The 24181-nt window shown below is 43.7% G+C and overlaps 1 long non-coding RNA gene across 1 annotated transcript in view; it reads left to right on the forward strand.

The window, feature by feature from the left end:
* The first annotated feature begins 713 nt into the window (after positions 1-713).
* Positions 714-24181, forward strand: part of LOC136014524 (uncharacterized) — a 72741-nt gene continuing 49273 nt past the window's right edge. The window contains exon 1 of the long non-coding RNA XR_010612756.1: positions 714-799. This is a non-coding gene — a long non-coding RNA (uncharacterized LOC136014524). The remainder of the gene's footprint in view (positions 800-24181) is intronic.

The raw sequence follows: 24181 nt of genomic DNA on the forward strand, positions 1-24181 counted from the left end.
CTAATTTGGGAGGAAAAGGAGTTTCACTTCTAAAAATACAAAGGAAACTTTTTTATAGTCGATTGTTCTGAAGCTGAGACTTGTTAAAATATAAACTCTGGTCAAATATAGAATACAGTGACTTTTTTTCTTTGGGAATAATTGCTTTCAACCAATCTTGTTATTTTACTGTTTGAGGGCTTTAATGGGAGGTCATTTAAAAAGGTTTTCATCTTTTTATTTGTGTGAAAACTGCATTTCGAATGGAGTTTCTCTGAGACATCCAAGGCATGCTCCCAAGCCCAAATCCCGATGTGTGCCCAGGAGAACACATTGGCAAGGGAAGCAGGTCACCTGTGATGTCCTGGCTCATTCACTGTGCTCATTAGAAACATCTATACTCACTGTGCAAAGTTACCCATGAGCCCACCTATCCTCTGCAGGTGCAGGGCACTGATCTCCATGCAAAACACTGCTTAAGAAGAAGTCATGGCAATCAGGTACATTGCTGTGTCTTTAAGACAAGTGTCTGGGGTTTAAGGCAGCAGAACAAATGCACCTAAAGAGGAGACTTGGTGTCAGTTCAGCAGCTGATCTCAGAGTATTTGAAAAACCACCAGCAAAAGCATGTGCATGGTTAACTCATACAGGTGGCACAGGTTAACACAATTTGTTAGCCTATGACCAGGGGAACCCTGGGAGTTTGGGCCACTGAAAAGACCACCTGTAGCAGTCACATCTGTTTCTTTACTTGGCTTCTACAGGAGGACTGGAGACCTGTCCTATCACCAAAACTGATGGAATGGTGCTGGTACTCAAGGTATTGTGCTGCATGGGGAGTGCCATGAGCTGATGTGCAAGGTGCAGTATTGATGTCCTAAGGCTCTGTGAAGGATAAAGGGGGACATGCTTGTGCAGCCTTGACATGTGCAGTCCTGTAATGTCTTGGGATAAGTGGTACTTTGGTGACAAATTGATAGTGTCAAGAGATTTTCTTCTGATTCTGTTGAAGCCTCTACCAGGAGCTTTAGCTCAGCAGCTGCAAGGAGCTCTGAGGAAGTCTGGTGTACATGGAGTCTGCATTGGAGCATGGTCCATGATGATCGTATGCTTTTCGGTAGCATTGTGTATGTAAGAAGCTCACATGGATAAGCAGTGTTCCTGGGATGTAATAGAACTGCATTCTGCAGGTGCATCGAAGTGCTTGCCCACGTGTGTCCTAAATACTGGCATATTAACCTGTGTTGCCTGTCTGAGGAATGTGCTCCACTGGGAATGCACAAATAATGCAGAGATGGATTATATGTGGATACAGGTCTGAGCTTTTTTGTTATCCAGCAAAAGCTTGTCTCCTATGTTGAAGACAATGTAATTAGGAGGGCTGGGGTTTGCTCTTATTTCTACCAGCAGTTCTTTCTTTGGCCTCAGACAAGTTATTTTCTACTCTTGTGTTCCATTTCTCCATTGATAAGATGGCAACAGTGATGCTTCCCTCCCTGCTTGTCTGCTTTGGGTGGTGATGCCTTAAGTTAACACTTGTTACCTGGTGTTTGCTCTGCAGCATCATGCTGAGCACTCAGACAAGGCTGGAGGATTTAAGTGTCTGTGCACTAGACACAAATACCAGCAGGTCTCCTTGCCGCCCGCTGGGAATTACCACTGTCCTTTTAACTTCATTTTTAAAGGCTGCAAAGATGTAATTTGTAGGAATATTCATGTGGGGTTTGTTTTGCTTTTAAAACCAAAGATCAGTTTTGCAAACAGCTCAACCATTGCTTTCTCAAGTGCTTCCTCCTTTTTTTTTTCTCCCTCCTCCTGAAACATTCACCCTGGGCTAAATAAGAGCGGAAAGCATAGGACTGAAGGGCAATATGTTTCACAAGGGAAAAGCAGGAGCACCATGGAAAGTTGTTTTAGGCTTTAGCTTAAACTGGTACTCCAGGAATGATTTGTTGGTGTGTGCACTGTTGTTTTGCAACTGCGAGCACTATGAGTGCACCCAGGTTCATTTGCAGTTGCACAAAGCTTGTGCTGGAATGTGTCTAGACCAAAAGCTGCAGGGGAAACAGCATTCAGATGTACCACCTGCCTTTCCTGGGTTCTTACTACTTAGCTGGGTACCTTTCTCATTGCTTTAGGACAGGGTTAATGCATGCAGTTTGAGACTTGTGTTGGGTTTTGTGGGTTATTCTGTTGTTGTTTTGATACAAGAAGCTAAGGAGAAAGATTGATGAACACACAGAGCTCTGCTAATGCACAGAACTGAGAAGAATCCACTTCTGGCTTGCTCAGACTGGGGTGGAGGAAGCTGTGATGTGTTCCTTGCCATCACTTTTCCTGGGTCTAAGAGTGTTAAAAGCTGTTACCACATCAATTCAATAGCCTTCCTTTTCTCAAATATTAATTAATTTTAGTTCTGAGAAGTGTAAGTTTGTTCCTGAAATCATTTTAGTACACTGGAACATGTTTTCTGGTTATATATATATTAACATTCCAACATCTCCTGCCTTGCAAGATAAACTCTGGCTCTGCATGTTCTTGCCTGTGTGTGTGTGTTGGACTAAGGTGATTATATATTAAGCTGGTCTTGGGAGATGTTGATTATAAACATGCAGAACTCTCTCACTTCAGGCCTCAACACTACAGAAGACGTGAGGTTTGGAGCAAATCATTTGAGCAATGTAGATTCACCAAGGCAGATTTTACAGGTGGGGCTTTTAATTATTTGTAAACAGAAACAATCTCTGTTCAAGTATGTGTCAAGTAGCAGAGATTCATCCATGCTTGTGCGGCTGGCGATAGTCAAATAGCTGTGATTTTCTGGTAGCTAGAAAGAATTTATCTTCATGAAGCAAGGTCTGGATTCTTCAATGAGAGACCAGGTCGTGGCTCATTCAAGGTTGTTGCCATTGTCTTGTCTAAGAACTTGGTAGGTGTTAATTTATCGTACTTAGGAATGAGGAAGACTTACCAGAGATATGTTTAATATTCTCCATTCCTGTGATGTGAGCAATGAGATTCATGGTTTGCAATTTAGATGCTGGATTATATCTGTTCTCTGGCAGTGCTGTTCCTGTTAGAGCTGCACTAAACATTAACCTTTTCAAATACTTGGACATGATCATAATGACATACGTATTAATTCTGTATATGACACCATCAGCTTCTGAATTTGCTTGGCTGGGAGAAGATTATGCTTTGCATACCCCAGAGGAACTGAACCCTAGGTTTACTTTTCTCCTGCATCTTGTGAACAAAAACAAACTGTATTTTTCCATCAGTGATGCTCTCCAGCAGAGCCGTTAGCAACTCTTCCCAGAGAGCAACCGTCACCCAAAACTGGTCCTCAGGAGATGTTTCCCAACATGTCCTCAGCAGTGAATGTGGTTATGACTTAATCTTATTTCATAGAAAGTATTGTACTTTTAAATGCATGACAAGACAATACGTTCAAACTATGTGCTCCAATTGCCGCACCAAAATCGCTCTCATCAGTTCAGGAAGAGATGGATAGAGCCTCTGTTTTTTGCCAGGTACTTTCCTAATCTTTGGATTCCTACAAAGACAGTCCCATGGGATTGTTCTGTAACAGCGTGGATGGATTAATTGCCTTGATTTCATTTCCTTTTGTTATTCCCTTCAGTATCTCTTTGTTCTGAGCATCTCTTCCATCTAGTCTTTTACATGCCATTGTGTTGTCAAAAGAGACTTTCCATAGGACAATGAGTCACCAAGCCCTTGCAGTGATTGAGTATTTTTGTTTTCATAAGCCTTCTGCAGTGTCCCCCTTGTCCCCCACCCAAGCAGAGCAATCCAGTCCATAATAAGAGAGGAACTGCTCTAAATTATTGGATTTCTCAATGTCCACTCTGTTTTGGCTGAGAAGTTTATGGAGAGTCCTCCAACCTGCTCGCCTCACCTGGGCTCACCAGGGTGTTGCAAGCTTGCTGCAGAACATATCACTGCTCTGGTGGGGTTACTGATCCCTGACAAGTGTCCTCAAGCACACCTGGGAGGTTGGATCAGGATCTGGTACTGGGTTGCTGCCTTGATGTCCCAAAATGTAACGGGTGAAATCCCAGACCTGCTTGAAGTCAACGGGAATGTTGCCACCGACTGCAGCAGGGCCAGGATTTCACCCAATATATTTCCCACCTCACAAGTGCATGAGGTCAGACTCTCATGGCAGTCACACACATGCCACAGTCTGGAAGCCATTTACTGAGCCTCATGGAATTGCTCCTTGCTCTCAGGAGTGAAGTTCACCGGGAAACCTTGCCTGTGTTTTCGTGGGTAGGAACCAGCTCTTGGCCGATCAGTGCGGCTCCCACTGCGCGCATGGAGGGGTGGAGCTGGAGGCCGTGGAGGTGTTTACTTCTTGCAGAACCCTCACCCCAGTGGGGAGGTTTTGGGGGTCTTACTTCTAACAACTTCTTTTGGAGCTTGCTACATGCAGAGAACAAGAATTTGGTCTTTTTGACAAACCTTAACTCTTGCAGTGGACGTGCATGTGTTACTGCCCTGGGTTTTTTCTATGGATATGCTTGATCCAAAAAACTTGGATTCTGGAATTTGGATGCAGCTGGAAGTGAAGGATCTGGCTTGGGAAGGGGTGTTGATCCTGCCTGCTCCATGAGCAGCCATTAGCTCACTCCTTGCCTCTTGGAGAGGTTCATGATGGCCCATTTGGAGCGTCATTATCCAGGTCTCCCTGTTGATTTCTTTCATAATATTGAAAACTCAGTTTGAAACATTGTTAAGTTGACCAAGAAACAAGAATCAAACTAAACCAACAAAAACAGGAAAGTTCACTCTGAACTTCTGGGATGAGAGCCAGTTCTCAGCCACATGTTGTAACTGTATTATTTATGTCCTTATTTATTGACTACATTGGCACCTAGAGTTCCCCATCTCTGCCTGAGGCCCTGTTGCAGTACATGTGAGAAGCATAATAAGAACGAGTCCCTTGCTGTGAAGACCGTACAAGACAACACACACACAAAATCCTACGATAAATCCCATTTTACGGGCTGGGAACTGAGGCTTTTCTTCTGCAAGGTTGCACATGGAGATGAGAGCACAGAGAAAACCCTGGGTGTCCTCCTGCATCCCAGGTAGGGGCTTTAGAGACAGTTACAGCTGCAATAATACTCTCCCTCATCTCTTCTAATGAATAAACCTCTCTTCCCTGTGTCCTGCTCTCCATTGTCAGAAGCAGTGCCACATCTGGCACCGTGGCTGAGCGTTAAGGGAAGGGCAATGTCCCATTCCACGTTTCCCTTGCTTTAATGGTTGAGGGAAAATGTTAGTATTATATAAAAATAGTTTCTGGAGTTGAAGCTGATTTATTTCAGTCAGACTTCAAATACATTGAAGTAAAAAAATCTGGACACCAGCTATTGTGCATTGCAGTTTGGAATCGTGTTTCCTATCGCTTGGGTACCTGTCATTTCTCCCCCCACCCTTCCCCCTGAGGCTTTCAATCTCTTTCAGCTCAAACTAGTGAGGTATGAACTTGGGTTTCCCCTACTAGTGAAACACAATACTAAATTGGGAAGCTTCTTGAAAGGCTTGTAAGGGAAGTGCACCAACATCTGGTTGACATTTAATCTAGAAATGTCAGGCCTCAGCAGTTCCAACCTAGGCTGACAGTTCCTTGAGCTGAACACCAAAACATACTTATTCAGAAAATACAGGGAAGAGGTAGATCAGAGACCAAATATTAAATTGGAAAAAGATTTTTAAGCAAAAAGAATAAAATACTGTGAGTGTAAGCTCTATCTTTAGAAACCCGTGTGTATTCTTGATCGACATCCGCGTGCCATTAAAGAAAGGCAGTTTGCTGTGAGGAAAGCTGGGCTTAGTTTTTTGGCTAAGGTGGGGATGACCTCCAGTAATCATTTTTATCATTTGGAGAAGTCAAACCTTACAACAGCTGCCCAAACCAGCTCTAGGGCTGAGCGGATAGCAGAAGGTCCCCAAATCCTATTGTCTACACACAAACGCTAGTCCTTATGAGATGTTCCTGTCCTGTGACATACCACATTTGTGTCCAGAGCTTTCAGTTTAGCAAAGGATTTATTGAGGGTCATGTGGAGCCTGTGTTCCACTGGCTCCAGGATTGTCTAAAGCCAGCCTGATGGTGCTTTCCATCTCCGTGTGCCCTAGGGCCTGGTGCTTCCTATCAGCTGGCTGTGCGCTTCTTGAGGCACATGGCCAACATGGGACACTTTGCTCAGCCTTTTTGGTGAGAGCATTTGAAGAGATTTAGGTGCCTAAGTCCTGGATAACCCCAATCTTAAATGCATGTTTAAATCCCTGTTAAATTGATGAAAATTAAGTATGTGTCTAGAAAATGCACTGGTCCTTCACTTCAGGACCCTGGCATGGATTGAGAATGTCAGGCTTCAGGTCTGGTCAGCAAGTTCTGCAAGAGCTTCTCTGCCTTAAAAAAGGACATAAATTTTCTCAAAGTAAAATATAAAGTAAGAAACAGCCCTACTCTAGGAAAATACTATTTTTGGAGGCTTTTTTTTAAAAAAGAACACTTTTTTACATAATCTACTTTTTTGAGCACATTCTTTTCATTTTTACTTGTTTTCATACCCCTCAGAGTCTTTAATTCCTTCCAATCTATTTCATCTTAAGGAAAAATGAGCAGATGCTCATATTATTCCAGATGAGGTTCCACCATCTGCCTGTGACATAGCCAGATCTGTATTGCTTTGCTGTCCAACCTGACATTCTCTTGGCTCTTTTTAGCCCTTCTGTCTTGGAGCAGAGATGCTTCATGTGCCACAGGTAGGGATGCCTCACTCAGTGTCACAATATGATTCTTCACTGCATAAGTCAGTCCCCCTTGTATGCTGTTATTTACACAGATCTTGTCTTCCACTGTTCATTCACCTTCCTTTAGGAAGTCTTTTTAATGGTATACTCTTGTCCCAAGTGAGCTAAAGAATTAAATGTGTAATATCTTCTGCCGTGTCACTGATGTATGTTTCAAACAGCATCCCAAGGCATGATGTCGTGTTGCTTCACTCTAGCCATGGTAAAAACAGCAAACAGGCTGATTTTTGGAAGTAAATATATAGGACCTGATCTGTTTTTAATTGGAGAAGGTGATCAAGCTCCCACTTGAGCACAACTCATGACTCGCACATGGCTCGCAGTATTTCATTTGCACCAGTGATTCAGCGGGTTAAAACAAAGGTCATTAGAAAATGTACCCAAGAGGCCAAGACCTGTTTAAATACACATTAAGGGATGTAATGTTTGAGGGAAGCTTAGTTAAACTGAGCAAATCTGATAGGAGACAGTGTCACCATAGCTTTTAAAGGATGCCTCGGATGTTCTGAGCCTTTATTTATTGTTGGCTGATCAATAAATGGCCTTGGGTTTGCTCTGGCAGAAATGGTGGGGCTGAGAGCGCTGTGGAGGGGGAATAGGAACAGTTCACTTCAGGAAACAGCTTCATGTAAGCTCAGCTTGTAAGAATCGCAAATTGAAAAGTTCACATGACTGGAAGGCAAAATCTTCTGGCCACGCTCCAACTAGGGAAATGAACAGTGTTTGCTGGAGGAGCTTAACCCCGTTTGGGGACGGGAGGAGTGGCTGCTGGGGAGATAAGCGCGTACTCTGCACCCCTCCGAGCGTGTTTCTACCTTTCTGAACCCACATCGCTGCCACTCCTCCTCCTGAGGAGGCTGGATCTGATGCTGATGATCCCAAAGGGCATGGTTTTTACTGTTACCTGGAGCCACAAACAGGATTCTCATAGAAAGGATTGCTTAAGCACAAGCCACCAAGGTCTTGGTTGCTTGAGCATGACTGAAACCCATAGGCCGTGGAGTGCTGGGAGCTGTAGGGTGGTACCCACCGTTAGCTGGTGCCATCGTGGCTCCATAGTGCATCTGATGCCTGAGACAGGGCTGAGCAGGACATCGGGATGATGCTTTGAGGTCTGCACAAAGCTGGACCTCTCCCTGATCATGATCATCCCCTGCTGCATGAGGCATCCCATTCCTGCTTCAGCAAGGAGAAGCCTGAAAAAGATAGAGGACTGAGAGGCTGTTGCCTCTCCTTGTCCCCTGCAGGCTGTATTATTTAATTGGATACAAAGGCTGTTAAAATCAGAAGGCTGAATTGGAAAGCTGCTTGATGAATAACGGCCTCCAGCAAAAGGGGGTAAAAAAATTGTGGGAAATGCTCAGGTTTAGTTCAAATCTTTCAATCTTGGTTAGACTGGAAAGAATGAAAAAATCTGAACTAACTTTCCATATAAAATTCAGTTTCTGCTTAAAATGTTCACTTCTGGGATTTGTTTTCATTAAATTCCCAAGTTATTGGTTTTAGTCAAACCTCCAAAACTAAAGAATTACAGGCTGATTATAGAACATGGAAGAAAATGTTTTGGTTTTGAGGGTTTTCTTTGTATCATCACTAAAAAAAAGACTTATTTTTTAATATACTTAAATGAAAGGAGATGGATAGATCTCCTTTCAACTTCCACACAAAATAGTGATTTTCCAACCAGTGATACTCCAGCTGTTGGGCTGGAAGCCTTTTTTTGCTGTTGTGCCCTGAATTCCATGTGTATGCTCATACAGGACTCTATCTGACAAGTCCAACCCCGTATAGACCCAGGCTGAAGTTTGGTTTCAGTATTTGGATATATTTCGATGGGGAGCTGGGTTGAGCCCCAGCTCCAAGCAATATCTGCTTATGGAAGTGCTTGCAGATGTGTGTTGGGGAATGCAGAGCTGAACCGTGGCTCCAAATCAAGGAGTGCTGCTGCCTGCTGAGCACGCTTGGAAATCCAGGGCTTTACTTGGAAGATCTCTATTTTCTAGGTCAAAAGGACACATAGTTTATCACGCAGCTCTGGTGGGCAGTGGCTTCCTACCTGCCCTTTGTGACACTGCAAATGTCTTGCTGAATGGCTGAATTAGAGTTTAACGTTATACATATGGGGTGCTTTTTATGGTCTTGGCCTAGATTACTTGTATTAAGAAACTAGAGGGTGGGTATCCTGGGTGAGTGCTAAAAGGTAGAGGTAGACAAGAGCACAGCAAGATGTCACAAGAAGTTGTGTGTCAGCAGTTAGTATAGCCAGACAGTCTCTGGATGTGTGCTTGTCCCATGCAGACCTGCTCTATTCACCCTGTGTATCTCCATGAGCTGTCAGTGACCACCAAATAGGGAAAATACAACTTCTTTAATGCCAGGTAACCCCATCCTTATGCTCCTGCCTATATCCAGCTTTGCCATAGGCCAAGTGTGATAAATTATCACATGCTTGCTTTATGCTTTTCACACTATATACTGGTGATGTGCAGGTACATCCAGAGGAAATTCTTTTGGCTGGTGGTGGTAGGGTTGTAAGGGTTTTCTTGGTTTGTGAATCCTTCGAGATTCACAGGCTAGAGGGAGGGATGCTGTTGGAAGTGCCACCTACCTATATTGCTAGACAGCCTAGGTAGGCTTGCTTTCTCGGTCCCTATTGTGGACTCTATAGGTTTGTGAATACGCACCTTAACTGAAATGCTGCTGCTGGAGAGCGATAAGTGATGGTAACTTTCATGGGGCATGAGAAGATGTCCTTCAGGAGTCTGTCTTCCTGAGCATGCAGTGATTAATAAAATCATTTGCTTAAATGAGATGTGAAGTGAATATTGTTAATGCTGCTGCAAGAATATACCCAAGACTTCTGATTCCAAAATCAGTGTGGAGCTGGAGAAGCACCACTGCTTATCATGTTTGTAGCTTAAATAATCAGAGGTGGTTTGCAGCAGAGTTGGTAGGAAGGTTGATGAATGAGGAATTAGACCTCTGAGGCTAATCTGTTTGAACAAGGTTAGGGCTAGAACCAGGTCTGTTCTCTTAAATACACAGATAAGGTTATTTTGTGGAAGAGCCCCAGTGTGTTTTCACACTTGGATGTAAAATTTCCACCCCTTTAGCAAGGATTAGGCTCATGCTGTTTGACGACACGCACACATGCAGAATCCCTGTGTCCTGTGCAAAACCAATGGGGGGGACGCTGTTTGTGTCTGGTGGAAAGTATTTAATCATTTTTCCCCAAGATATCCCCTTGATATGAATGGTAACAGGATGTTTATAACAGAGATAAGGCTGGGATGAAATCCTATCCCTCTCTGGGAGCTAATAAAAGCAGAGATTTGGAATTAAGTATCACTTTCTCTGAGCTGCACACCAATGAGGAAATGGGGTCAGAAGGGCAAGCTGCAACATTGTAGGCACTTTATCTAAAACATAAACATTACTAGAGTGCATTCTGACCAAATTAACTCTCTCAGATCTGCCATGTTAGCATTCCTGTAGTACTTAAGCCTGCCAGCTTTACTGCTCCTCTGACTGAGGGTTGAACTCCAAGTTGGGGTTGACACTTGCGAACAAGGCTCCGAGCGGGGAGGGTCTGTTGAACCCTTCTGCAAATAAATATCTGGCAAAGAAATGCCAATGTCATTGCACAAAGGAAAAAGAAGGGAAAAAGGAGGGGGGGAAAGGGTGGACTCGGAAACATGATCCACTCTGCTCCATGCACAAACCCTGAAAAGTGGAGTTTTCTTTGCACAAGCAGCAAAAACAGGAGTATTTGCTTTGCTACTGTTCACTGCAAAGCACTTGGATCGGAGAGGCTGGGTTTGAAATCCCAGCCCTCCTTCAAGTCCAAAGTGAGCCTTTTGATATCAGACTGGGGGGTTTAGCCCTGGGGGATGTCAAAAGCTTCCTAAAATTAGGATACAGCTTGAGGGGGGGTGGGGGAAAGACCCATGAACAGGGACAACACACCACCAACACAGTGTCAAGGCTGTTGGGCAGCTTCCATAAGTCAAAAGGAATTCATTTCTTAAGAGATGCCACACAATTCCTGTAATAGCTACTCACAGATGCACAAACCAAGCAAGGTCTTGTTGTGCCAGGGAGCATCCAGATGTCTCATCACAAAACACAGAGGACGGGAAGCACATGCTATCTCTCTACGTGCCACAAGGGATCGGTGGAGCTGATGCTATCTCCGCTGTGAAAATAGAGAAGCAAAGGCCTGTAAAGAGCAGGAATGTAATATTAAAATTAGCACCTCCCAAAGATCAGACAAGGGCTGGGGTGCAAAATTACTTCCTTGCTGTGGGGAGGGAGGAGAGGAGAGCAGAATGTACTCCACACCTTTCCGTGGAGCAGATGGCTCCCCACAATAGTAATGGACCTTGGCCAGGAGGGATGGGGAGAGGTCAGCTCCAGGGCTCCTTGCAGGCCTGGCTGCAGCTGGTTGAGTTTGGAGTATCTGTTCCACTTGAAGTGAATCATTCTGATTCAAGATTAAAAAGGAGCCCTTTCAAAATGTGCTGTGCAGGAAACTCTCTGCACCTTTTACAGGAATCAAAATGCCAGTGGTTTGGAGAGAATGGACTGCTTGGATCTGGGGCTTTTTTGAAGGAGCACTTCCTCAAGCTGTCCTAAATACCTCCATGGCAGTGACCACTTTGCTGTCTTCAAATCTGCAAAACCCTGAGGCTGTCCCAGTTCTCAGGTATCCCTGGGAATGTTACAGCAGGGAGGTTGATAGGGCTGGGATTGCCACCTCCAGGGCACTGTGTATGTGGTGAGGAGGGGTGTGATGGAGGAAACCTGCTGTCCCCTCAGTTCCTCTTGCAGGCACCTGAAAAGCATGGCAGTTTCCTTCAGTCCAACAGGGCTGTCCACAGGGGGTTTTCCCAGAATCTGCCCTAGGTATCAGGAGGAGGATACGAGTTTGAAATTCCTTCTGTAAATTATCCTTGTTTCAATAGAATCAGGCTTTGTGATGATAAAAGTACTGCTTACATAACTATTCTTCAACTTCTAAACACCACAGTTCTCCTCACAATGCTGTGATGATCGAGTTGAGTTAACCAGAGTCCCACAAGCGACTGAAGAGTTGCTGGGAATCAAAGTCCCAGTCCCTGCTATTAAGACACCAAAACTACCTTTATTCCCAGCTCTTTCCTGATAAACCTCTTGAGTTTGTAAATTGTCTGGTTGTGCTTTTTAACCAAGTCACTTGAATTCTTATCATAATTCCTTATCTATGGCAAAGAGCAATGTAAATACCTCAAGTAAAATCTCAGCTCTTCCAGGAGCAGTTAGTTCTTTTTAGTTCGTGGTGGTTTATGTTGTAGATAGCATAGCTATCAGAGGAGGCTTTACACAGTGGTGGGTCAGAACAAGCCATCTCTTTGTCAGCTGATGTCCATCAGAGTCCTCTGGAGGACTTTGCTGCTGGAGCATTCCCTGGTATGGCTCTGCTGTGCCATTGCAAGGTGCATTGGCAAGAGCCAGGGCAGCGATCCCCTTGAAATCTGAACTCTGCAGTGCTGTGAATTAGAGGGGAGTGTTGTCTCCAGCACAAGCTGCCAAGGGATCATGCTGCCAGCTTCCTTCTTTCCTCATTTTGTTTCCCAGTAGACCAGCTTCCAGCTGGATCCCAGCCGTTTGGAAAGGGAAGGAGACAAAAGGCTGTGATTTGCTGGGAATCATAAATGGAGGGGGGGTGGGGAGTGGGGAGAAATGGGAATGGGGTAGATAGAGCTGGAGAAGAGAAGGCTGCATGGAGACCTCATAGCAGCCTTCCAGTATCTGAAGGGGGCCTATAGGGATGCTGGGGAGGGACTCTTCATTAGGGACTGTAGTGACAGGACAAGGGGTAACGGGTTAAAACTTAAACAGGGGAAGTTTATATTGGATATAAGGAAGAAGTTCTTCACTGTGAGGGTGGTGAGGCACTGGAATGGGTTGCCCAGGGAGGTTGTGAATGCTCCGTCCCTGGCAGTGAACACCTGAACAAGGCCAGGTTGGATAGAGCCTTGGGTGAGATGGTTTAGTGTGAGGTGTCCCTGCCCATGGCAGGGGTTTGGAACTGGATGATCTTAAGGTCCTTTCCAACCCAAACTATTCTATGATTCTATGATTCAGATAGGATAAGGCCACATTGCTGTCTGGAGATGGTGCTGTTCACCCCACAGTGTAGGACCAATGTAAAATTATCTATTTCCTCATGGTCTCCCTCTTGCCTTAGCATCAGATAGGTCAGTTCACACTGGCCTTTTATGTTTTTGAGAATGTGAGGTGTTCCTAAGGCTTAAAATCATTCAGTGAAACTACAAAACTATTTGGGTTTGTCATGAACCACATAACAAAGCTGTTAGTATTCAGGAGGAATCACGAACGTGTGTTAATCCCCAGCACTCATGGGGATCCCGTTAGGTGAGATCTGCTCCCCTTCCAACATACTCTTCTCAGTTTTCTTTTCAAACCACAGTCAAAACTCTCCTGTATTTTGATTGAGATTTAAAACAGGCAGTGGTTCAGTGATTCCACATAAAGGACTTCTGTGCAGGGATCATACATCCCTTAAACTACTTAGAGCTGCTCACCCCATCCTGAGCCAAAGCTCCTGGGGTTTCTACTCCAACCATCCTACAAGGGATGCAAAGTGGTGCTGATATTCTGGGGCTCATTGGGATGCTGTGAGTGAGGTGGCTCAAATAGGGAAGAGCCAGCTAGGCTGGGGCAAAGGCCTTTATTCCTTTAGACCTGTGGCCTAGGCAAGGGCCTGGAGTCCCAGGCCATGTAAGTTGCTACCTCCTGCCAGTGGTTGCTCAGGCTATGGAATGTCTGGTGTGTTTGGGGCTGAATATCTGGTGTTGACCTGGGGAACGCAGTCCCATCTTCAATCAGTCATCTTCATTAAGGTGTCTATTTTGCAATATTTGGTTTTAAAAAGACCAGTGTTGCTTCCTAGCTGTGTGCAGGATGAGGTCCCCATGCCCTTGTCTATTTGCTCCCTACCTTCGCTCTCCCCTGGGCAGCTCACTTCCCCATTTGGACCCATATGGCTTTGAAGTAGCGCAGCATAGTGGTGCTGGATTATGGTCAGAAACACCCTCCCCTCTCCATCACCTTAGAGGAGCTGTCAAAGTTGTCTTGGAGCTTGGCAGTGCTTTGGGTTAAGAAGTCAAGCTCTGCTGATAACCCAGTACAGGTCTGATACTACTGTATTTGGGTTTTTGCTCCTTGTGATTGCACAGAAAGATCTGAAACCCTGCACTGTAGAGACCAACAAAACATCCATCTATCTTATGTTAAAATCGCAACCAGTAAGCGAATATCCTTCAGTGCCTAAGCAAGGATTTTTGAATACACTTTCATTACAACAATGAATACCTTAGTACAGCTTCAGCAGGCGAGTTTACACCAGCTTATACCCAAGTGACTGAGTTACCACACAGCTCTGCAAAAACTACTTTTGATTTAAAAGTAATGAAATAATAATAAAACCGTTGTACAAACAACATAGCTCCATTTAACTGGGCTGTTGCATGACAGATTTTCCAACCCCACCACCTTCTTGCAATAACAGTGGGGCATTTCAGCATGAATATGACTTGCAGAGATGTTTCTCTTCTCTTGAATGGCATTCAAGAAAAAGTCAGTTTACACGGGTGGAAATCGCGTGTGGAATCTTATCTGGAAATGACAGTTAATTTAAAACTGTATAAGTATCATGGTTTTAATGGAAATTGTCAAAAATCAGCTGCTCTTATGGTGTGAAATCAGCTGAGATTAGGCCCTAAAATCATAGTCTACTAGAAGAGATTAAGACTGGGATGGAAGGAGCATAAATAAAGGCAACCAGGGTTAGTGGCAACTGGGACCCACTTTGGTGTCACATCTACAGTTACCAAATAACTTGTATTGAGTGTAGTTATACTTGACCTAGAGTCTGGTTTTTATCCCAATCCCTTTGGGGCATTTTTCAACTTAAGTCCTCATTAGACAAGAGAACCAGGTTTAGCTACATACTAATTTCTGCATACAAGTTGTTTAGTCGCAGGGTTCTCCTTAGAAATGGTGTGCACCCATAATATTGTACTGCTGCTTGACAACATGGGCTGGCAGTAGCGAGAGCATCCAGCCAGCAGTCAGATGACTTTCACCCGTGTTTATTTAGCTTCTGAAGAGCCTCAGTGGTTGTGGAACCCCCTCAGGTCAATTCCTGCTATGGTTATTTGGGCTGAAGATGCACAGCTTTCCCAGGCTGTAATGGGACTGGATTGATGCAACTCTAGAGAGAATTTGACCACACGCTCATTGGAGATCATGACTCTGTTTTTCATGGGTCAGTATCATGTGAATCCTCCTCCTCTGGAGGCAAGGGGGTTGATGTAGAGGAGAAGGTCTGGGCTCAATTCCCACTGCTGCCATTGGCTTCTGTGCAATTTTTCCTCAATTGTCAGAGGTCAAGTTCCATAGAAGGGTACAAGGACAGACAAACACCCAAATGCTCAGCCGTCTGCTGACAGCTTCCCTGACCTTTGGTTCTCCCAGTGCAAGAAGGGACCTGTCACCCATAGATGCCTTTTAGCTGCATGTACAGGAGAGTGTTTTAGATTAGGGACTCTCTGGTTTTCTGTTTTCATACAGCACTTAGCACAGGAGATATCAGAGAAAACTGCGTCCTGCCATTAGCGGCAGCAATAATGATAACATGGGAATTGAGACCCACCTTCTGAGTGCCAGATTGCTGTTCCCTCATAGCTCTTTTACTGAACAGTTTCCGATGACTTTGGCAAAGAAAAGTCATTCATGCCTATGTGTTGTACAGCTTTGGACCCATCACTTTTCTTCTCTTTGCCTCAATGCACATTTATTTAGAAGCTCAATGTGGTTACTTTGAGCCAAAACCCTGATATGTTTTCCTCCTGAATGTGCTATAAACATTCCCCTAGTACTCTCCAAGGTGTTCTTTCTATTTGGACTTCAGAGCAGGTAAACTTCGCAGAAAACGTTGTAGTCTGAGGTTTTACACCACAGGGTCTCCCTCACACTCCCTTCCTGTGCTCTTTTTTTCCTCTCCTTTCCTTTTGAAGTGGAAGCTGTATTCATTTTCACAGTAGATATGTGCAATCAGCAGTGATGGAAATGAAGGTAACTGTCAAAGATCCTGCCAGAAGGGATTTCTCCACTTTAATTTCTGCTTCTGTTATTAAGACAAAGTATCGTTTCATGGAATGTTTCCTTTTTTTCTGGAAACACTACTGATAAATGATGTCATATTTGAGGCCCTTCTCCACAGCTGTTGGAAGCCCCAAACTTCTATTCCCGATACCGCAAGAGATACAGATGCCAAGTAAAACTTTAACCTGACTTTCATGATTAAATGTGATGATATCGCAGGGGGAAATAAGGAATCTACAAATATTATTCTCAAAGTAATGGATTGATTGAACTCTTATACTTTTTTTTTTCCTGGGTATTTTTAGGAGCCTGCTGTTGTTGTTACAGGGATTAGGAAGAAGCCAAGTGGAGCTCTGGAATAGTAACCGAGAGGGGCTTTCTGTAGCTGCGACCTGAAATACTATTTTAAAACCACCTTGACAGGCACAAGCTATAGCTGCTGTGTCAAAGCAGAAAGATGCTATTTTTATCACTGAAGTTTTAACCTGTTCTCAGGAAGGGATTTCTTTCCGTGCTGCTTTCAGATTGGTACTTTCAAACCTTACAGGATTTATTTTGCGTGTTAATTCAGGAAGATGGAGTAGCCCAAGCAGAAAAACCTCGTAGACTGACAGGATAGAATAGTGCCTTTTTATGAGAAGGGATCCCTTTTCTTCCCCTTTTTTCCCCCTCTCTCCTAAGCTGTCCACTGACATTTGAATAGCAGAGGCCACTTTTGCTCTGTATCTTAAATAATTTTGGTCAGTTGTTGACATTTTAGCACAATTAGCTTATCTTTAGGGGTAAGAGCCGCTTAACCCATTGCAAAGCGGAATGAATGATTTTCCCCCACCCCAGCATAAACAGTCCCTGGACTTTCCAAACAGTTTGGGACGTTCTCTTGACATCTGACACTGTGCAATTTACTACTCATGTCAGGTGAGTAGGTTTGTCCCCAATGACCAACACCAGTCCTTGTTGCACTGGTGATGGGCATCTTACTGCCCGTGACCAGCACCTACTCCTGCTTTCCTCCCTCCATGGACAGAAGCACTGACTGCCTGGGTTATGGGGGAGTCATCTCAAGGGCCTTTCCCTTCTGCTTCAAAGATCAGGAGAAAAATTATGCCATTGAATTACTGTAATTGGTTGGAGCCTCCTTGTTTGTCTTGAGATAAGCAGCCTTTAAGGGGAAAGCTGATTTGTAAGCTCGTAGTATGTTAAGCCCAGGAGGTTGTTGTGGCTACAGAACAATTAATAGGTGTGGGATCACCTAATAATTCTCATATTGACATGAGGAGAGGATCAACCTATCTCTGGCTGTCGTTTTTCACGTTGAAAACATGCAGCTATGCTGACTTCAGTACCCCATCACTGGAGCTCTGCCAGCTGAATATTAGCCATGTATTGTCAAAGGGGATCTGGCAGAGCAGGAAATTTTAGACCAGGATTATGCATAAGTAGTGTGACTTTTACATGAGGATCCAGGTGACCTGTACCTCTTTAATCTTTACTGATGCTGTTCTTTGAATCTGTTCCTCTGAGCAAGGCTTATTTTAAATGTGGGCATTCACCTTGAGGGAGTGGAAAGGGTATACAGAAAGCATCACTGACTTTTAGGGTTCAGAGCTCGATGAGGTTAACTATCAAGTTACCCCAACTAGGAAGAAGAATACTATTCTTCTCTGGCATATACACACACAAGACCTCCAGGTTCCAATGCAAATACACTGGTAGGACATATGGATGAGGAACTTTCACAACAAAACCTTAACTCCTTAGATATTTTGCTGCTGTCCACAGTCTTCACCCATTTTTGGCCAGATGCAGTTACTAAATTGCTAAATGCAAATGCAGCAACATACAATCAGTAACAAAGACCATCTTGAAGCCATTGCAAGTGGAAAAAGGAAAGGTCTGAGTTCAGATGATGCCATTTGGTGCAGATGAAAAAGTGTTTGAAAACCGGGAAGCTTTGCAAGGGATCTTCTCTGACAAGTCAGGTGGGCAGCTGCTCCATCCAGGTTGATTTTTAGTGGTTGAGGAGAATCTGGTAAGGAAAACCAGTTAACTAGTGTATGTGCATAGCACAGCAAAGAGGAGAAAATACGGAGGCGACTGACTTCTACTGGGAGCTGCAGAAGACTTGCAGCAGGTAGAAGTGCTTTGTTGAAACATGACAATGACATCGTACAATGCACGTGGGCTTCACTCTGCAGGTGGGAGAGGAACTGCTCAGTTACTCAGAACTTACCCAAGCATTTCCAGAATACTTCTTTATTTAAAGAGTAGCTTTCAATAAGAAAATATCATTTATGTGGATTGAAAGAGAATGGGACAGGTTGTTTTTGTGATGGGCCTCTCTGAAAATATCCAAACTCCACTTGTAGCATTCAAGATCCCACTCAAAAAAATGCTGTATAAGTTCAAAAGCAAATACCAGGCTTCCCTAAGGCACAGGAGAACCAGCTTCTGACCATTAATGCCCTTTACTTGCTTGCCTTGGGAAGTAGTGGCCTCCAGACTGTATGGTCCTGCATGAAATGTACTCAGGGCAAATTCAACATTGACTTCTCCAAATCAAAACCAGAGAGGCTAAGTGACTCATTGCAGTGAGGAGCCTGACTTAAACTTGGGTTTGGAGGTGGCTGGTGTAACTTCCTGGTGTGACAGTGCTCCCCAAGAAAACTTTACACATTCTAGGTGGAGGTGCTGATTCAGTGCATGAAGTCAAGCTTTGAGAGCAGGATCACTTCTGTCTGAAGACATTACCTAACCATCTGCTTTCTAAATTCCTGGGAACTGCCCAGCTAAGGACTAATGGAGCCAACCAGACACATGCATGCACCAAAAATGAGTCTTGCTGAACACCTGGGGCCAACACCTCTGCTGATGTAAATGGGCAGCAATGACACTGAGCTAATTTATAGCAGCTGAAGATTTGGTGCAGGATTGGTATTATTTTTCTATTTAGAGAGGTGCTAGCAATTTGTAGGAGTTTGTTATTAGGAACTGGCCAAGTATTTCAGAGGAAATTATGGAGTAATAACAACCACAGAACCTAAATTAGTTGTTTTTAAGTTATAAGAGCATGAAATAATAGTATTTGACACCAGTGACCACTATTCTTTTTGCGCTCCTGTAAAACTTCAGATGCACTTTGCCAAACCAATTGTTTCCAAATTCTGTCAAAAATATTGTCCTTGGGCAGAAAGCTTGGATGCGAAGTTTCAACCCAGAATGATTTTTATGGCTGAGTGACAGAAACCTTGAGAAGGGGATTTATAATGAATACAACCTTAACTACTGTGGCGTGAACAGTGCTGCAATTCTCATTAGCTGAGCTGCTTTTTCCCCTTTTTTCTTAGAATTTCAGAGGGTGGGGTTGGCCATAGGAAGTAGTTGACTTGTGTGTAAGCTTCTGTCATGGCAGGAAAGGAACTCGGCAGCTTCATTTCCCCTTTCATCTCGGAACATCTGTCTGGGTTCAAAGCTGTGGGTCTGAAGCAGTAGGGTTCTTCGTGTCGTGGCCATGAGTGTGGGCAGCCTGTGTGACTGTGGCAGATGAGCAGAGAGCTTTCGGCACCAAGGTTCTACTCGTGTCCTCCTCTTGAATGAGGTTTATTCACTGGGGGATGGTGGAAAAGCTTTGAACCTTAAAACAAGCCTTAGCAAACAAGGAGGCAGAAGGACTGGCAAGTGGAGGATGTGCCAGGTTCATGTCCTGCTCGGCTTTACTGCTAAACTCCAGAGTTCAGGCTGTGGGAAAAGGAAGGAGACACCCTTTGTGTATGTTAAACACCAGGTGTGCAGGGCTGGGAAGTGGGAGTGGAGAGCTGGCTGTGGAAGACTTCTTTCTGTGTACTTGGACCTTTGTTTCCCATGGGCAGCAAGTGCAGTCGTGAAGCTCTTGCAAGAGGCATCCTCTCTTTTAAGGCATTCCTCAGCATAGCACAGCATTGAAGGCAATAAAAGAAAGCCTTTAAAACCAGTTTGTTATAGAAACAGACAGCCTTTATGGGTGAATGTAGCCTTGAAGCAGGATTGTGACCCTTCCTTGAAGTTCCCAGTGTAAATATTGCCTTAAGTGGCCCATTTAAGAGCTCTCAGGTTGGGACCTCAACCGTAGTGGTGAAAACCACATGGAAACCAACAGCCCTAAAGTAAGAAATTAGTTGTATAGTCAACTGAGTCTCCCCAGCATGGTCCCCTGGGGTTGGAAGATGGTACATGTGGTGAGTAATGTCATAATCATTGCAGAGTAGAAAACAAACCTAACTAGAAGGTCTTAGAAGTCTTTCATCTCTACTTTCCCAAGCCACAAATGGCTAAGTCTTCAAATGGTTTGCTCAGATTGCTTTTGAAAGATGAGAACTTCCGTCCTCAATGGGAGAGGCAGAATGGGACTGAAATTGCCCTGTTAATGAAGAAACCATTAATAATAACTGACTGCTTGAAGCTGTTCTCATGGTACCTTCTGTTGGTGCTTTCAGTATGTGGGGAGAAGGTTTTGATGAACCTACAAGATCTCTCATTGTCTGACTTTAAAGCTGTTTAGACTCATTCAAGATGAGGAGACAGGGTTCACCCACAATGGATACTCCAGTTTTCAGCTTCAGTGTGCACATGCTTTAAAGTATATGGTTCAAACTGTGTTACCTGGCTGCTGGCATGCTGCCTTTCAGGAACCATGTCTTTCTGAATTGCCTTTTTGTAAAAAGAAAATACCTTTTTGGTGATTGATTAAAAAATATGAGGATCTGAATTAGTTGTTATCTGGATGGGAAGGAGGTAACCCACCTCCTTCAAACCTCAGTGTTTGAAGACTCTGCGTTGAGGAGTCATCACCCAGCCCTCAATACCTAAATCCATGAGCATCATCCAAGTAACTACAATGCGTTTCAGCAGCCCACTGGAGGTTGTGCATACTCTGCTGCCATCTGGCTAGCGCTGAGCCCTTCCACCCTACCTTGGCAGTACAACAAGGAAGCTTTTCCTGCCTCTATTTTGCGGGTGGCTGGGATATCACTTCATGCAGTTATATGCAAATGCTTGCAAACATTACCTCTGCCACAGTGAAGCAACACTCATAACCCAGTACAACACTGATGTATTCAGTTCAGAAACTGTGATTATATATATATTTTAGCTGGGAATAGTCATTTAACAGTTGTATGCACCCTTTAGTTTTGTGTCTCCAGGCCATTTGAGGGTTCATGCACATGATCACTGCTTGACTGTTAATAAGGGCAGCTTAAAAGAGAGCACCTGCCAGCATAAAGATGTTGGGTAGATGTGCTTTGTCTGGTCACTTCTGGACCTCCTTTTCCATCTGCCCATGTTTGTGTCATCCAAAGCAAAGGCTGCATCAAGCCAATGCAGGGCAAGGGGAAGAGAATAAGCAGTCGTGTTTGTTTTCCATCCTCTTGCTGTCAGATACAAAGAACAACTTCAAAGCAATACATAACTGAGGTGATACACCAACAATAATTAAAACGCCCCTGCAGGAAGTCGTGTCACTGAAAAAACAACCGCTTCAGAAAGCAGTAACGTTTTTCTGCCAAAGGCATGTGAAACTACTGTATCTGGGCTGTGACTCAAAGAAATATTTGGCACTTGCTTTAATCCATCCTTATTCGGGACAATTGAACTGAATTCTGAGGTTGTGCTGGTTACAGTGGGGCAAAAACTAAAGCACAGACTGGCTATGACAGTGTGGCTTTGAGCCACCCCTCTGGGCAGAGGGGGATTATACAAGGGAGGAGGAAAGGCTGTTGGGTGATCTCCATGGAAGAGCCATGTGTGGGCAGAGCATGGCCTTTGCAGCTCTGTTGGACTCTGTCGTGCTCCTGCATCCAGATTCTGCCCTGTGCAGAGGAAACCAGGACACTGCACTGCTGAAATGCAGGGAAAATGTGGGATTAGGGGAAGGGATGGTGTGGTTCTGTCTCTGCACTTTGAGCACAGAGGATGATAACAGTGAGGTGACGCTATTATGGCACTGCTGAGTGTCTGTATCATATGCCAAAGATGTTCAGGTGGAAAATGTAGATATCTGGCCACCGTAAGTGCGTTGTTGGTGTTGATTTGGGCAGAGGCAATGACAGCATGACAGCAGCTTGCTCATGTCTTCATTACAAGCAAGGCCTAAAGCCCACACAAGCCAACAGAAAGACCATACTCTGTTCTTCTTCATCACACTTCTTCATTTCTCATAGCTAGAAGAAATGGACCTTTCTGAACTCCCGTGAGGTTTATTACTACTTACAAAACGTCTGCACCACCTGCCTTAAGGCTTGCATAGCTGCTGTCCTTTGTACATGCTGCAAATGTCAGTGCTCCTCAGTGCTTTATTTTCTTCTTTATAGTCAGGATTGGGAAGGAATAAATGTTGCCCAACGATTATGAAGCTGACTTTGGAAGGCGTTACTATCCTTTCAGTTATGCTCCTTTATGCAGAGAGTAGTAATTCTAAAGTGGAAGGAAATTGTTGAAGAGATTGACCTGTAGGAAAAGAAAACGCAGTTGCTGCTGTTTCCTGACCTATAAAAGTAGCTTAAAGCATAGATGCTGTAAAAAAAACCCCAATGGAAGTCACTTTGAAGAGAGGAGTTATTCAGAGCTTCTGCAATAAGCCCCAACAATGAAGTTAAGTTACAGACAAAACCCATGTTTTATCAATCAACTGCTACTTTTAAGTTTGACAGCTTTTGTAAGCAGGAAAATGTCAATTACAGAAGATATTTGAACCTGTGGAAATAGCCCATGGAAACACAAAATGTCTGTTCACACATCAAAATGATCCAGACTTGAAGGAAGTTAAAAACCAGAATGCACTAAGGAATTATCTGACGGAAAAATGGAAACTTTGTTATGAATTTTCAAGAAATATTGGCTAATTAATTTCTTTGGTGAGTTTATAAGGTTATTTAGGATTGGAGAAAATGAGGTAACTTCCCTGTTTTTCCTGATGTGTAACAGCTATGGAAACACTTTGAAATGAGTGTCCCATCATTATGAATTCATTTGGTTATCCTTTTAATAACAATGATTTTACTGAGGCATTTTATGTGAATGTTACATCCCATCTCTTTCAGGTGCTGCTTTGGTCACTTCACTGAGCACTTGTCAGCTGGGTCTTATTAAATTCCCATTAAGGAAGGAAGAGCTAAATACCCAGTAACTAAATTGCAAGGGGAAAAATCTGAAAAACACATAGGCTTGGACCTGGAAAATTAGTTCTTAGAGTAGAAACTGTTCTATTTCAGTGAACAAAAGCTCTGCAATTTACTGCTACCATCCATTGCTCCGTACAAAAAAGTGTTGGGAACCTGGTTTTACAAAGCTCAGTCAAATCAATCGATTCCACGCTCATTTCTGCACCAAGATGTGATCTTTGCTAATGTGTTTTATTAGATGCAACTGATGTAGCTGGAAAAAGTAGACACAAACTTCCAAGCTTATGAGCTGCTCTTCAGGTCTGAAGTGTGATTTAATATAATGAGTTTTGGAAAGTGTGTTTAAACCAAACTACCAGCATTTCCCAGGGCCAAGTGAGACCGTCCGCTTGGAGACCCAACAACTAGTAGCAACTTTTCTTGACTTTGAATTCAAATGTCACTTCAGATAGCCTTTAATTCATGAGTTAAACTGAACAAATCGGGATGATTTTACATCTGTACCAATTCCCGTGTAGAGTTTTGGTGCTGTTTTACCGGTCTGATGAAAATAATCTCCTCTTAAAACTCCAGGCATATAAACGTGAAATTAGTGCCCAAAATTATATAGTCAAATGAAGGCATTTCCAGCAGTGAGGAATACAGCTTGTTGCTTATTAACATATCTGGGAAGCATTTCTTTTTTCCATGGAAAATTGAACATTCTCATTAAAGACTAAACATTTTTAGTCTAGCTTGGAATGTTTTCAGCGCGGGGCTGAAATGGGAAGGTTTTCAGCCAAAATCTTCTTTGTGTTGTAGAAATTCTTTATTTTACTTTTTCTGTGAAAGATTTCATTTAGCTAAAGCAGATATTTTCTGCCTAAGAAGAATATTCAATAACCTCCTTGGGATGATTTAGTTTAGAAGGGTAATAAGCTAGACAGATGAGGACCCTCCTGTTGCATCTGAGCCAAGTGTTTCTGGTCACCAGAGGCATTCCTGCCCTTTTTTGCCTCAAATTCCCCCCCTGCCAATAGACCACT

Source organism: Lathamus discolor, chromosome 5 (genome assembly GCF_037157495.1).
Source record: "Lathamus discolor isolate bLatDis1 chromosome 5, bLatDis1.hap1, whole genome shotgun sequence".
Classification (NCBI taxonomy): Eukaryota; Metazoa; Chordata; class Aves; order Psittaciformes; family Psittacidae; genus Lathamus; species Lathamus discolor.